The sequence below is a fragment of the Mus caroli genome, chromosome 18 (assembly GCF_900094665.2).
Source record: "Mus caroli chromosome 18, CAROLI_EIJ_v1.1, whole genome shotgun sequence".
Taxonomy (NCBI): Eukaryota; Metazoa; Chordata; class Mammalia; order Rodentia; family Muridae; genus Mus; species Mus caroli.
The window spans coordinates 38,497,614-38,510,249 of NC_034587.1; positions in this window are offsets into that span (position 1 = coordinate 38,497,614).

Consider the following 12,636-nt stretch of genomic DNA (forward strand, 5'->3'; position numbering starts at 1 on the left):
AGAACAACAATATGAACTAACCAGTACCCTGGAGCTCTTGTCTCTAGCTGCATATGTATCAAAAGATGACCTAATCGGCCATCACTGTAAAGAGAGGCCCATTGGACTTGCAAACTTTATATGCCCCAATACAGGGGAATGCCAGGGCCAAAAGAATGGGGATGGGTGGGTAGGGAAGTGGGGGAGGGTATGGGGGACTTTTGGGATAGCATTGGAAATGTAATTGAGAAAAATATGTAATAAAAAAATTAAAAATTAAAAAAAAAGAATTCTGGTGTAATTCTGAAAGGTCTGCCTTTATATGTTACTTTCCCCTTTTCCCTTACTGCTTTTAATATTTTTCTTTTCTTTGTGCATTTAGTGTTTTGATTATTATGACACAAGAGGAATTTCTTTTCTGGTCCAATCTATTTAGTGTTCTGTAGGCTTCTTTTATGTTCATGGGCATCTTTCTCTAGGTTAGGGAAGTTTTCTACTATAATTTTGTTGAAGCTATTTACTGGCCCTTTAAATTGGGAATCTTTGCTCTCTTCTATAACCGTTATCCGTAGGTTTGGTCTTCTCATTGTGTCCTGAATTTCATGGATGTTTTGGGTTAGAATCTTTTTGCATTTTGCATTTTCTTTGATTGTTTTGTAAATGTTTTCTATGGTATCTTTTGTGCCTGAGAGTCTCTCTTCTATTTCTTGTATTCTGTTGTTGATGCTTGCATCTATGGCTCCTGATCTCTTTCCTAGGTTTTCTATCTTCAGAGTTGTCTCCCTTTGTGATTTCTTTATTGTTTCTACTTACATTTTTAGATCCTGGAGAGTTTTGTTCAATTCCTTCATCTGTTCAATGGTGTTTTTCTGTAATTCTTTAAGGGATTTTTGTGTTTCCTTTTTAAGGGTTCCTACCTGTTTACCAGTGTTCTCCTGTATTTCTTTAAGGGAGTTATTTATATCCTTCTTAAAATCCTCTATCATCATAATGAGATGATTTCAAATCCAGATCTTGCTTTTCCAGTGTGTTGGGGTATCAAGGAGTTGCTGTGGTGGGAGAACTGGGTTCTGATGATGCCAAGTAGTTTTGGTTTCTGTTGGTCAGATTCTTGCATTTGCCTTTTGACCTCTGGTGATCCCTGGTGTTAGATGGTCTTGCCTGTTTCTGGCTGGAGCTTGTCCCTCCTGTGGGTCTGTTAGCCTGTGTCAGCAATCCTGAGAGACCAGCTCTCTCCTGGCATAACTTGTGTGCAGAGGGCTCTGGAACAGCCTAAGCTCAGCTCCCTGATGCAGATGGTGGAGCAGAAGGATCCTGTCCCAGCTGCTTTCTGTGTTCCAAGAGTTCCTGGCCGGCCCAGCTCCAGACAGTTATTGGAGAGAAAGTAGAGATCGAACCTCTTGGCCCCTGGAGTATAAGCTCTCCTGGGAGAACAGCTCTCACCTGGCGGGGACCAGTACATAGCATTCTATGGCACCTTTCTCTTTCTTTATGTCTGCTTTTCTTCCTTATTTCCTTCCTTCCTTCCTTCCTTCCTTCCTTCCTTCCTTCCTTCCTTCCTTCCTCCCTCCCTTCTTCCTTCTTTCTTCCCTTGCTTTCAAGAACCCTCTTTATGTCTTTTTTTCCACACTATTCACTCACAAAATGGTGAGAGATTGGAGCATGGAGAAAAGGACACCATGAGGGTCTCTGAACTCTCCTTCCTCTTGGATAGCTTCCCTAGTATGGCTGACTCTCTTCTATGACTTCAGTTCAACCCAAAAAGTGTGTCTTAAACTGCATTCTTATCTGGTTATTTCATCTCTGTCTCTAGTATCAGCTCTGGTACTTGTATTTCTGGCCTAGGAATGTAGTGTGGGCACCCAGCTGGTGATCTCCTGTAGGTCCCTGCTTCATGAGCTACTGGGTCCTCAGAAAATCTCTCACTTGCATATCTTCTGCCAGTGTAAACTTCATTTTCTGTAAATATCTTAATTCCTATATGTACCTCCTCTTAGATCATAATACCCAAATCATCAGTATTCTCCAACCACATACCTCACTATACTATGAAGAGGAACCATATAATGAATAATAATAGCTGACAGTTCAAAACTCATTAGTGTTTGGCAGTGTTTAAAGATAAAGATTACTGCCTTTTGCCATCCCTGTGGGGTGATTTGATAATTCTGCCTGCAAAGAAGAAACTGAACCAGTGTTCAAACATCATATATTTTCACCAAATTTTTAAGAATTCTTATTTAAAGTTCCAGCCATGTCTTGGCTAAGCTACTAAAAAGCAAGGTAAGAATTCTTTTTCAAAGCTTAGACAAAGAATTTCAGTAGTACCTATGTTTCCAAAAGGCCAACAAGGTGATTCTATTGATATTAGTGGAATGAAAATGCTAGGGAGTGCCAGCTTCTGAGATAAAAGCAAAAATCTATGAACTAGCCAATTCTCCCCACATTGCAGAACTGCCTTCCTTTACTAAAACATGGAGCATCTGATATCACACAGCAAAGAAGTTCATTAGGCTGCATAAAGAATGAGAGATGACCGCAATGAGGTGGCTTGGTGGGTGACAATGTTTGTCACCAAACCAGATGACTAGAATTTCTTGAATGGTGTCACCCAGAGCATTTGCCTCCTACTTCCGGATTTTGTCTGAAGGAGTGCAGAGTTGTCAGTTTGGAAACCAATCCCACCAGTGATTTAAAGTGTTTGTCCCTAATATCATTTTGGTGTCTAAAGCAGAGCGTGACTCTGGGTGCTAAGCATGCCACCAGACTGCAGGTGTCAGAAGACAAAGTGTCTCAGCATTCTCCCTGAGCAATGTTTTATGTTTATTGCGCTGCAAATGTGTGTGAATTATGCACCACTACTGTTTTGTCAATACCACTTTCGTCACTGCCAAAAGCCAGTTTAATAAGCTCAGTTCATCAGCTTTGGCCATTCCACCACTTCCTTTCCCAAAGGGAAATATAATCCATCCTTAGCCATTTGGATATTTTAAAGATTCCTTTATGTGTACTGTCGGTTCATTATGAGCGGAATACATTTTATTCTTCCATTCCATTTACTTTGGTTACACACCAGATTAGATATAAGGTGCAATATCTCATTGTAATTTTAGTCAGGAAGTGGTTTTCCTGAATGCTTCTTAAGTTATCTGAGCTTGCTACCTCCTGCCTATGGTGGTTATACAGCAAAACCCTATAGTTTTTACAGAGCTTTGTCTCCACAGAACACTGAACCATGATGCTAAATTATGACTTAGGAGTAAGGACAGCCAGTGAAGAAGATGCATGTCTCATCACAGCGGCACTCTCCACTTTCTTAAATTCCTGGAATTAACATTAAAGGAACAGGAACGATGCTGGGTAAATGTTCCTCTCCTTTTCTTCCATTGTTGTTCATAAGAAACAAAGAAATAGCATAGTCTAGAATAGCTATACCACAAAACAGTAAGATTGCAGGTGGTTTTAGATTTGCTATATATTGTTGTTGTTTCACATCTACTGGTAAAGGTAGTCTCGTATGGCTATGTATAATTCAATCACACATTTCAACTTGATTCAAAGGTTAGTTCAATAAAAGTAGCTGGCTCATAGTTGCTTAAATTAATAAATACATTTGTTGAGCAACTACCATGTGTCTACCACAGTTGACCACAGTTAGGTTCTATCTCAGTTAATTCTCATCTCACTTTCTAAGCAAGAATTTTAAGTACTGCTTTCAAGGTATAAAAAGTGAGGCTTGAGAACATTAAATAAATTCACCTAGGCCTTACTGCTTTAAAAACAAGAGCAAAAAAAGGGAGCCTCTGTGTTTCCAAGCCCCAGGTTTTATACCATAATCATTCCCTATTAATGTGTCAATACAGTATAACAACTGTCTTATTAACTGATGGTTCACTAGAAATAGATCTACTAGTGACTGTAAAGTTTAAGAAATAAAACAAAACTCACTTGCCTATGTGTCTTATTTTCAGTTAAAGAGGGAGAAAAAGGTGAGATATGATTGAAGACACAGTATTCTGGATGAATTACATTTTCAGAGAAGCTAATTTAGTTCTTGGCCCCCAACCTCCACCTTGAAGATTCATGCTGGATAGTTGATCCTGCTCAAACCAAATAAAGATGCCTCTTTCATGCTTTCTAGACACATGTTCCAATAAATTTTAGTGAACAGTATATATTATGTAAATATTGGATCCAGGTATATTTTTCTCCCTTCACTGAAAGTGGGTGAAAGCACAAAGCATTTGCCACTCCACTAGAAAAACTGATCCAGAAAATATCATCCTGAGTGAGGTAAGCCAGTAGCAAAATTCCTTCTGAATGTTTTGGTTTCTTCCTTGGGTAGCCCCAAGGACCCTATTCTGTTGTATTGGACATCAGAGGGTAGGAAAAGCACTGAGGTTTAGATATTGATTTAAGCTCATCAAGCCAAAGTAGTTGTCCCCTTGGTAAAGCTCAGCTTTTCAGCGCTATCATTTGCCAAGTTTTTGTCTGAAGGGAGAAATACAAAACTATCTCTGTTATGAGAAATGCTCTCCATGGTGGGAGATGATATGGGCTGTGCTCCTTTCTTGTGCAAATAAATTAAAATACTGAAATGTAATCTAGGAGACCATGTCCTGTGTAATGAAGGCATAACATACTCATAGTCCCATGGGGGAGAGTGCAAAACTGCATGCTGCTCTCCATCGTCCTCCCCTCCATGGGACCTGCTCATACACTGAGTCAGAGATTCATTTTGATTGGCTTTTGTTTGTGAGCATTGTCTATTCTGAAGTCTGGTGAATAGAGTTACTTATTCTAGTCTCTTTGCATATGATTTTTTACTCTGAGTAATTATTAATAGTCATGAGCATATTTTTGGGAAGTGATGAAATTGTTCAAAATTGGTCAACAAATGCCTATAGGTTAAAAGTATTACAATAAAATAATATCAACATTAATACATTTTCTTATTCTTCTCTTATTATATATGCATGCATGTATGAATGCTGGTGCACATGTGTGTGGGCACACATACACCTATGTGTATAAGGATAGAGGCCAAAAGATAACCTCAAAAATTCTGATGAAAATGACCTGCACGTAAAACATTAATGATGGTTGATTAAATTCCCTGTTGATATGTGCTTGACATGTGTCCACTTATTTATTGAAATTAAATGATGTATGTAAGCCAGCTATAACAGTAGATCTAAGGTGGAGGCATAGAAAATATAATTCCTATAATCAAGTGGTTTTAAGACAAGCACACTGAACCATGCAACACAGTATAATGCAATAGAGGTGCACAGTGGACTAAGACACTAAGTACAGTAAGTGTGTTTGCACTAAATATGGACAGTCATATTCCTGTGTGTCATTTGCAGCAAAGTCAGAGAGGCTGAAATAATTCTGGCTGTATATTGTCAGTGCTTAACTGTCCTCAATCATATTGTCTCTATAATAAACCCTTAAGTAATACTGAAAAAAAAAAAGAATTCTGATGAAAAGCCATCAATCTCCTGATCAGACCATGTCTGACCTTGACCAGAAGCTCACTAATTAAGCATGGCTAGCTCTCCAGCAAGCTGCATCAATCTTCCTTACCCCACCCCCATCTGCAACATTGGATATGCAAGTCCCTGCTCCATCTGGCTTTGTATGTGAGTGCTGGGATCCAACTCATATATTCATGATTGCAGCACAGACACTTCACCTCTGGAGCTATCTTCCCAACTCAACCCTTCTGACCCCTTTGCAGCCTTTAAAACTCTCATCCTGACTTGCATTTTATGATACCAAACAGCCCTCAAAGACCATTGTACCTGGATGTTCTTTCCCTGGTATGAGAACCTGATAGAACAAGAATGAGTGGAATAACCCCAATTTTGCACACTGAAAATCTGATTGATTTGTCTCTTTATAATTTTACTTCTAGCAGATGATTTCCTCTCAGTAATACAAAATGTTCTTGGAAGCCAATCCACAACCAAGAGTCTCCTCAGTATACTCAGCTCATATCCTGAACGTGCAATTCCTATACTTCATACACAGTGTATGTCATCTCCAAATGTGGATTCCCCTGCCAGTGGAGACTTCAAACATAAACAGAACCCTTTTCCTCCTGCTGGATTGCCTGACTATGCCTTGCTTTGTGCCTAGTCTTATTATATCTTGTTATGCCATGTGTGGTAGATATTCCTGGAAGGCCTGCTCTTTCCTGAAGGGCAATGGAAGAGGAGTAGAGCTAGGAAAGTGGGGGGAGGGGAAGGAGAACGTGGAGGAGCACGGAGAGGGGAAACTACACTTGGGATGTATTGAAAACAAAAATAAAATAAAATTTAAAAATTAAAATGATCCCATCGGACACTCTCTGGTAACCAACACTGGGGTGGAAACAGGGAATACAATAGAGACATAAATATAATCTTAATCTCCTTAAACTTACATGATACTATAAAGAAAATAAACTAATGAATAAACACATAATTTAAAAATACTGGTATGTACCAAGAGCCATGTAAACAAGATACTGATATACCCAGTAAAGGAGTGGTTCTACTTTAAAGTGGTTTTCAGGGAAGGTTTGAAAAGAAGAAAGTGTATCATGCAAAACCAGTGGGGAAATTAGTAGCAGCAGGGCTAAAAGAATGCTCAGAGTCTTCTAAGCTGGAAATGGCAGTGGTATCTGACAGAGAGCTCAGAGTGGCAAAAGAGCAGAAGAGAGGAGAAAGCTGGCTTCAAATACAAGTGGCAGTCAGGAGGGAGGGCCATGGTGATATGGACAGACTTCAAGCCTTATAGGAAAGCTTTAAGATTTTAAGCTGGGAAAATGTGTGGTTATTTAGACTTGCATCTTTCAGCAGTTTGCTCTTATTTAAAGGGTGCTAAAGGTGCTAGCTGAGACTGATGAAGGTTTCTCCTCCCTATGTCTGTGTGGGACTTCAACTCTCACAGAACACATGCAGGGCATTGAAGGACTTCTGTTTCCAACGGATAGTGGGATTTACCACTAATTTTTTTCACTCTATTTTTCTTATTTAGTACTAATTGAAATGGCCAGCTAGCCCAAAAGGGACATAAGAATAAAACCTTAATTAAAAGACAACATTTGACTTAGCATTAATTTAACATGCAATTATGTATTAACTGTCTGGTATTTCGGTATGTGCTAAGTACTTAAAAACTACTCAACAGTGAATTCACATTAAGAAGGGAGTCAGACATCACAAAGCAACCAGGGACAACTGAGCCACAGCCACTGGAGATAAATATAAGGTGGCAGGCATTCATCTGTAGAGTGTTGGTGTTACTGTTTGGAAAACAAATTTCTATTCTCCTCCTTTTACTAACTCCCAGCCAGTGCTAGAATGTAAAAGATGTGCCCCAAAGCTACTGATATGCTTGAAACCATAAGATTTTTTTCTCACTGTAGGATGCAAGCACTAAGCCACAAATTACATAAGTGTTCATATCCCCTTCTCAAACAGCTGCCTTTCACATTTGTTCATGGTGAGTTTGAGGAGTTTCTTGGTCTGGAATAAAATTCACTTCTCCTGACTACTCATCTCAGATCCTCAAATGTTAAGGTAACTCTGTATTAGTAATCAATTTGGGGCTATTATACTTAAAAGAACAGCATGAGAAAGACAAATTGAATACATTTTTAATAATGATTATGAAGTGCCTTCTCTAAACCTACTATGTGTGGTGAATTCGGTAGACAGGGGACAATGAATGCTTTATATTATTAGTTCATTTGATCTTAAATGAACTTAGTATGTTCATAGTCATATTAACCTACCCATAAAGGAATGTAAACTGAAAGATGAAGAATATCCTGGGGTAAGGTTACTAATAAAAGCAGAAGCTATATCAGAAGACACTAGCTATTTTAGAATACACAAGACTAAGAAAACAGAGGGCTCTTTGTGATTCCATTTTCTTTAACACATCAAGACACGCTGTTTAAATCAGGAGGAAGTATTTCTGAAAAGGCCCAACGTTCATGTGTTCTTGTCCTAGTTGACATTCTGATGCCATGATAAAACCATGACTAAAAGTGAACTTGGAAAAGAAAGGAGTTATTTCTTCTTATGCTTCAAGGTAACACAGCACCACTCAGGGAAATCATTGCAGGAAGTGAAGCAAGAAGCCCTGGAAGACTACTGATTACTGGCTTGGCCCATGTCCTTGCTCTGTTTGCTTTTGTCGATGGCCTAGTATACCTGTTCAGGAGTGATACAGGGCTGGTTTTTCTCATATCAATCAGCAATTCATAAAAGACATGCCCATAGGCCAATTGTATAGAGGCAAATCCTCATTTGAGTCTCTCTTCCCATGTGAGTCCAGTTTACTTCCAGTTAAAAGTCAACAATAACAACAACAACAACAAAACAGTATATCTGAAAATTATGCTACACAAGACAGGTTAGCAGCTGACACCAACACATTTAGCCAGGACTCATTCCTAAAAATAATAATCTTTTAGAATTGTAATTTAAACGTCAGAAAAAAATATACACATATAAGAAAATGTCAATAAAGAAATCTCATAAAAATCAAAAATACCTTTCTCTGGCTAGTAGAATAAGACAGTATAGTATACAGACTGCAGGTTGAAAATCCAGTATATATTACTTGTTGGGCATAATGCCAAAGATAGAAAGGATATTTTCCCAAAAGAGTCAGTGCTGTAGAGAGTGTTTCTTTCCAACTGAGTGCTTGGGAAGCCTCCTTTTCTCACTGAAAACTACAAAATAACAAAAAAAAAGTGGCATGGAAAATTCCAGAGATACATAGCCAAATAGGTGAAGAGGTGGAGAGCAAACAAAAGACAACTTAGAGGATGGGGTTGTGTTTTACTGAAGAACTCCTCTTTGCTGTGCTTGAGCCTTTGAAATTACAGCAAGTCACATTTATGTATAATTCTATTATTCAATGGTGTTGAAATATTTCTATGAAAAAATGTAGGATTATACACATTTTTCAATAAGAATATATAAGCCAGAAGGAATTAAACAGTTTGCTGTGAAACCAACACTTGAGCACTGTGTGCAGGTCTTATGATTCTTATTCTCTCTAATTTACATGGCCTGCCTCTGTCTGAGTGATGAAATTTAATTAGATAGATTAGATAGATAGATAGATAGATAGATAGATAGATAGATAGATAGATAGATAGAAGATATTTGATGCTCCATCCCCTACATTTTTAAGTCAAAGAAAAAGTGGGATGGGAATTGAAGCAACAACTGAAAGTCTGATTTGTGCATAGACAGATCTCACTTGTAATGGTCTGCATAGTGTTCTCTTCACTATTAGAACTGTCAGTCTTCCTCTTTGGCTGTGACAGAATAAATGATGCCATATTCACCTCCTCAGATGCTGCAGCATGTGTTTGCTGATGTTAGACGACAGTCTGCATATGTTTTTGTAGACTTGTGTTATTAAGATGCCAATACTCTCTTCAAATGATTAACGTAGTAGCAATAAACATGTCTCCTGGTCTGTCTGTATAAAAAGATAAGATGATACTAGAATTCATGAGAACTACAAATGACTAGAATTCCCAGGGTAATTTTGAACCAAAAGGTGAATAACAGTGTAGTGAACAACAGCTGTACTGTCTTATTCAAAAACAGAAACACTTCTCCATTGCTGATGGAAGTGCAAATTTGTACAACCACTCTGGAAAGCAGTTTGGTGACTTCCCAGAAAATTGGGGATATATCTACCTCAAGTCCCAGCTATATCACTCTTGGGCATATATCTGAAAAATGTTCCACCATACTGCAAAAACACTTGCTCAACTATGTTTACAGCAGCTTTATTCATAGTAGCCAAAAACTAGAAAAAACCCATAGACCCTTCAACCAAATAATAGATAAAGGAAATATGGTTCATTTACACAATGAAATACTACTCAGCTATTAAAAACAAGGACACCATGTAATTTATAGGTAAATGGATGGAATGAAACAATATCCTGAGTGACGTAATCCAGATCCAAAATGATATGCATGGCATATATTCACCTGTAAGTGGATATTAACTATAAAGTACAGGATTATCATGCTACAATCCACAGACCCAACGGAGCTAAGTGACAAGGAGGGTCCAAGAGAGGATGCTTGAATCGGAGCTAAATGACAAGGAGGGTCCAAGAGAGGATGCTTGAATCTCATTCCGAAGGGGATGTGGATGGAGTGAGGGAACTAACAGGAGAAGAGATGGGGGGAGTGTGTGTATGTGGGAGTGTGGGGGTGTCATGTGTAGGAAGAACCAGGAAGAGATGGCCAGAAGAGTGAACAAAACTTGGTGGATGAGGGTTGCATCTCTAGGATGTGTAAGAGACCTGGAATGGGGAGGCTCCAGGAAGTTTTTGAGGGTGGCTCTAGCTGAAACTCTTTGCAGTTGGGGATATGGAACCTGAAGTTGCTACCTCCTATAGCCAAGCAGGATTTCCAATGGAGTAATAAGGACACTCACCACCCAGACAAACTTTGAAGCAAAATTTGTCCTGTCTACAAGAAGTTCAGGGACAAAAAGCAGAGACTGAGGGAATGGCCAACCAATGACTGGTCCAACTTGAGATCCATCCCATTGGAAAGAACCAATCTCTGATACTATTAGTAATACTCTATGTTTGAAGACAGGAGCATAACTGTTCTCTGAAAGGTTCCACCCACCAACTGATTCAAACAGACACAGAGACCCACAGCCAAACATTAGACAGAGTTCAGGAAGAATTGTGGAAGAGTTTGGGGAAAGATTGAGGAAGCCAGAGGGGCTAGGGACTCTACAAGAAGACCAACAAAATCAACTAAACTGAGCCATTGGGAGTTTCCAGAGACAGAACCACCAACCAAAGAGCATACAATGGCTGGGACTAAGCCCCCTGTAGATATGTAGCAGATATTCAGCTAGGTCTTTATGCAGGTTCCCCCAAGAAATGGAGCAGGGGCATATTATGGCTCTGTTGCCTGGCTGTGGATCTTGTTCCTCTAACTAGGCTGTCGTGACTAGCCTCAGTGGGAGAGGATGTACCTAGTCGTGCAGTGGTTTGAGTTGCCAGAATGGGATGGTACCAGGGGACACCTCCCCCTTCTCAGGGATGAAAGGGTGATAAGAACAAGGGACCATATAATGGGGGGAATGGGAGAAGAGGAAGTGAGCTGTTTTGGGGATGTAAAATGAATGAATGAATGAATGAATGAATGAATAAATAAATAAATAATAAATAGTAAAAATAAGCCTATAAAGCTAGTTTTATATTTTATGGGCTCTCGACTTTATATTTTATAGTAATAAAGCAATGTGCCATTGAAGTGTGGGAGGGTGCATAGATCAGCAAAACAGAATGGGGATCTCTTAAATATATTTGTATATATAGCATTAACAGATTCTCCACAGATTATATCAAGATGAGTCAATAGCGAAATCATGCTGTATTTAACAAGTGATGATAGAACAATTGTTTATCTGTATAAGAAAAATATTAGCTTTGATCTCCTACCATGCACCATCAAGGATATTTAAGAATATAAAAGCCAGATATGTAAAATGTATATTTACATATATATTTGAATATATATATATGTATTCATATTTTTCTAACAGAGGATATGTGAGACATTTTTTAATCACATAAGGTGGGAAAGGATTTCTCAGAGAAGTGTGTTTAAAAGCACTAAACATAAGAGAAGCTGCCAATAAAGCACAGCTTATCAAAATGAAATAAGTTGCTTTTCCAAAGACTTTAGTGAGAAAAGTTAAGAACGCAGGAGAATCTTTGTAACAGCTTTGCAATAGGTAGACTTGCAGTGGCATCAACTTGTACTCAAAAGGCAGAAAGCCTTACAATTCTGAATTAAACATATGTCCCTGTAAAACCATAGAGCACCTGAATAAGTCTGTCTACTCTCTATCCCTCTTTCTACGCGAATGACCAAAGGCTCCTGAAAGGATGCTGAGCATCTTAAGATTAAAATAGTAACAAAATTTGAAAATGGACCTACTAAAAATAAATGAAGTCCTGGAAAGAGAACAGCACCAGGTATTGGTGAGGAAATGGAGCAATGAGTTCTTACACAAGAGTGGAATGGCAAATGCTTTAAAAAAATCATTCTTGCCTTCTTAGTCAAAGACAACCTTTTGCACATCATATTATCCAACAGATAAACCCCTATGATTTAGCCAAGATAAATTAAAGAAATGTCTACATACATACTCGGTGACAAATAAGCAGAGAAATTTTATTTATAACAGTTGAAATTTTTTACTAGGGGTGGGGCTAGTCTTAATATAAGCCTTCTGATGGCTGGAGTGCTCAAGCCCAGACAGTTGACTGCTTGCTGGTAACAGTTAGTACAGTACCAATTGCTGCAGAAGAAAAGGACCCAATTTTCCTCCTCTTCCTCTTCCTCCTGCAGTAGGAAAAGTGGAAGAGCAGGAGCCTTTGGAACCTCTGGAACCAGGAGGAGCATTGTAGCTAGTATCTGGGGAGAGACAGAACTCCAGCCATTTAGCAGTTTCTGTGTACTCAGGGTTCCCGCCTTCCTAGACCAAGTTTGACCACTCTCCCCTGGACGGCCCTATTCTTATTCTTCACGCTATTGGCACAGCCACGTTCAGTTATTCAGTACCCAATTTATCCCAGCTAGCACCAGCTTG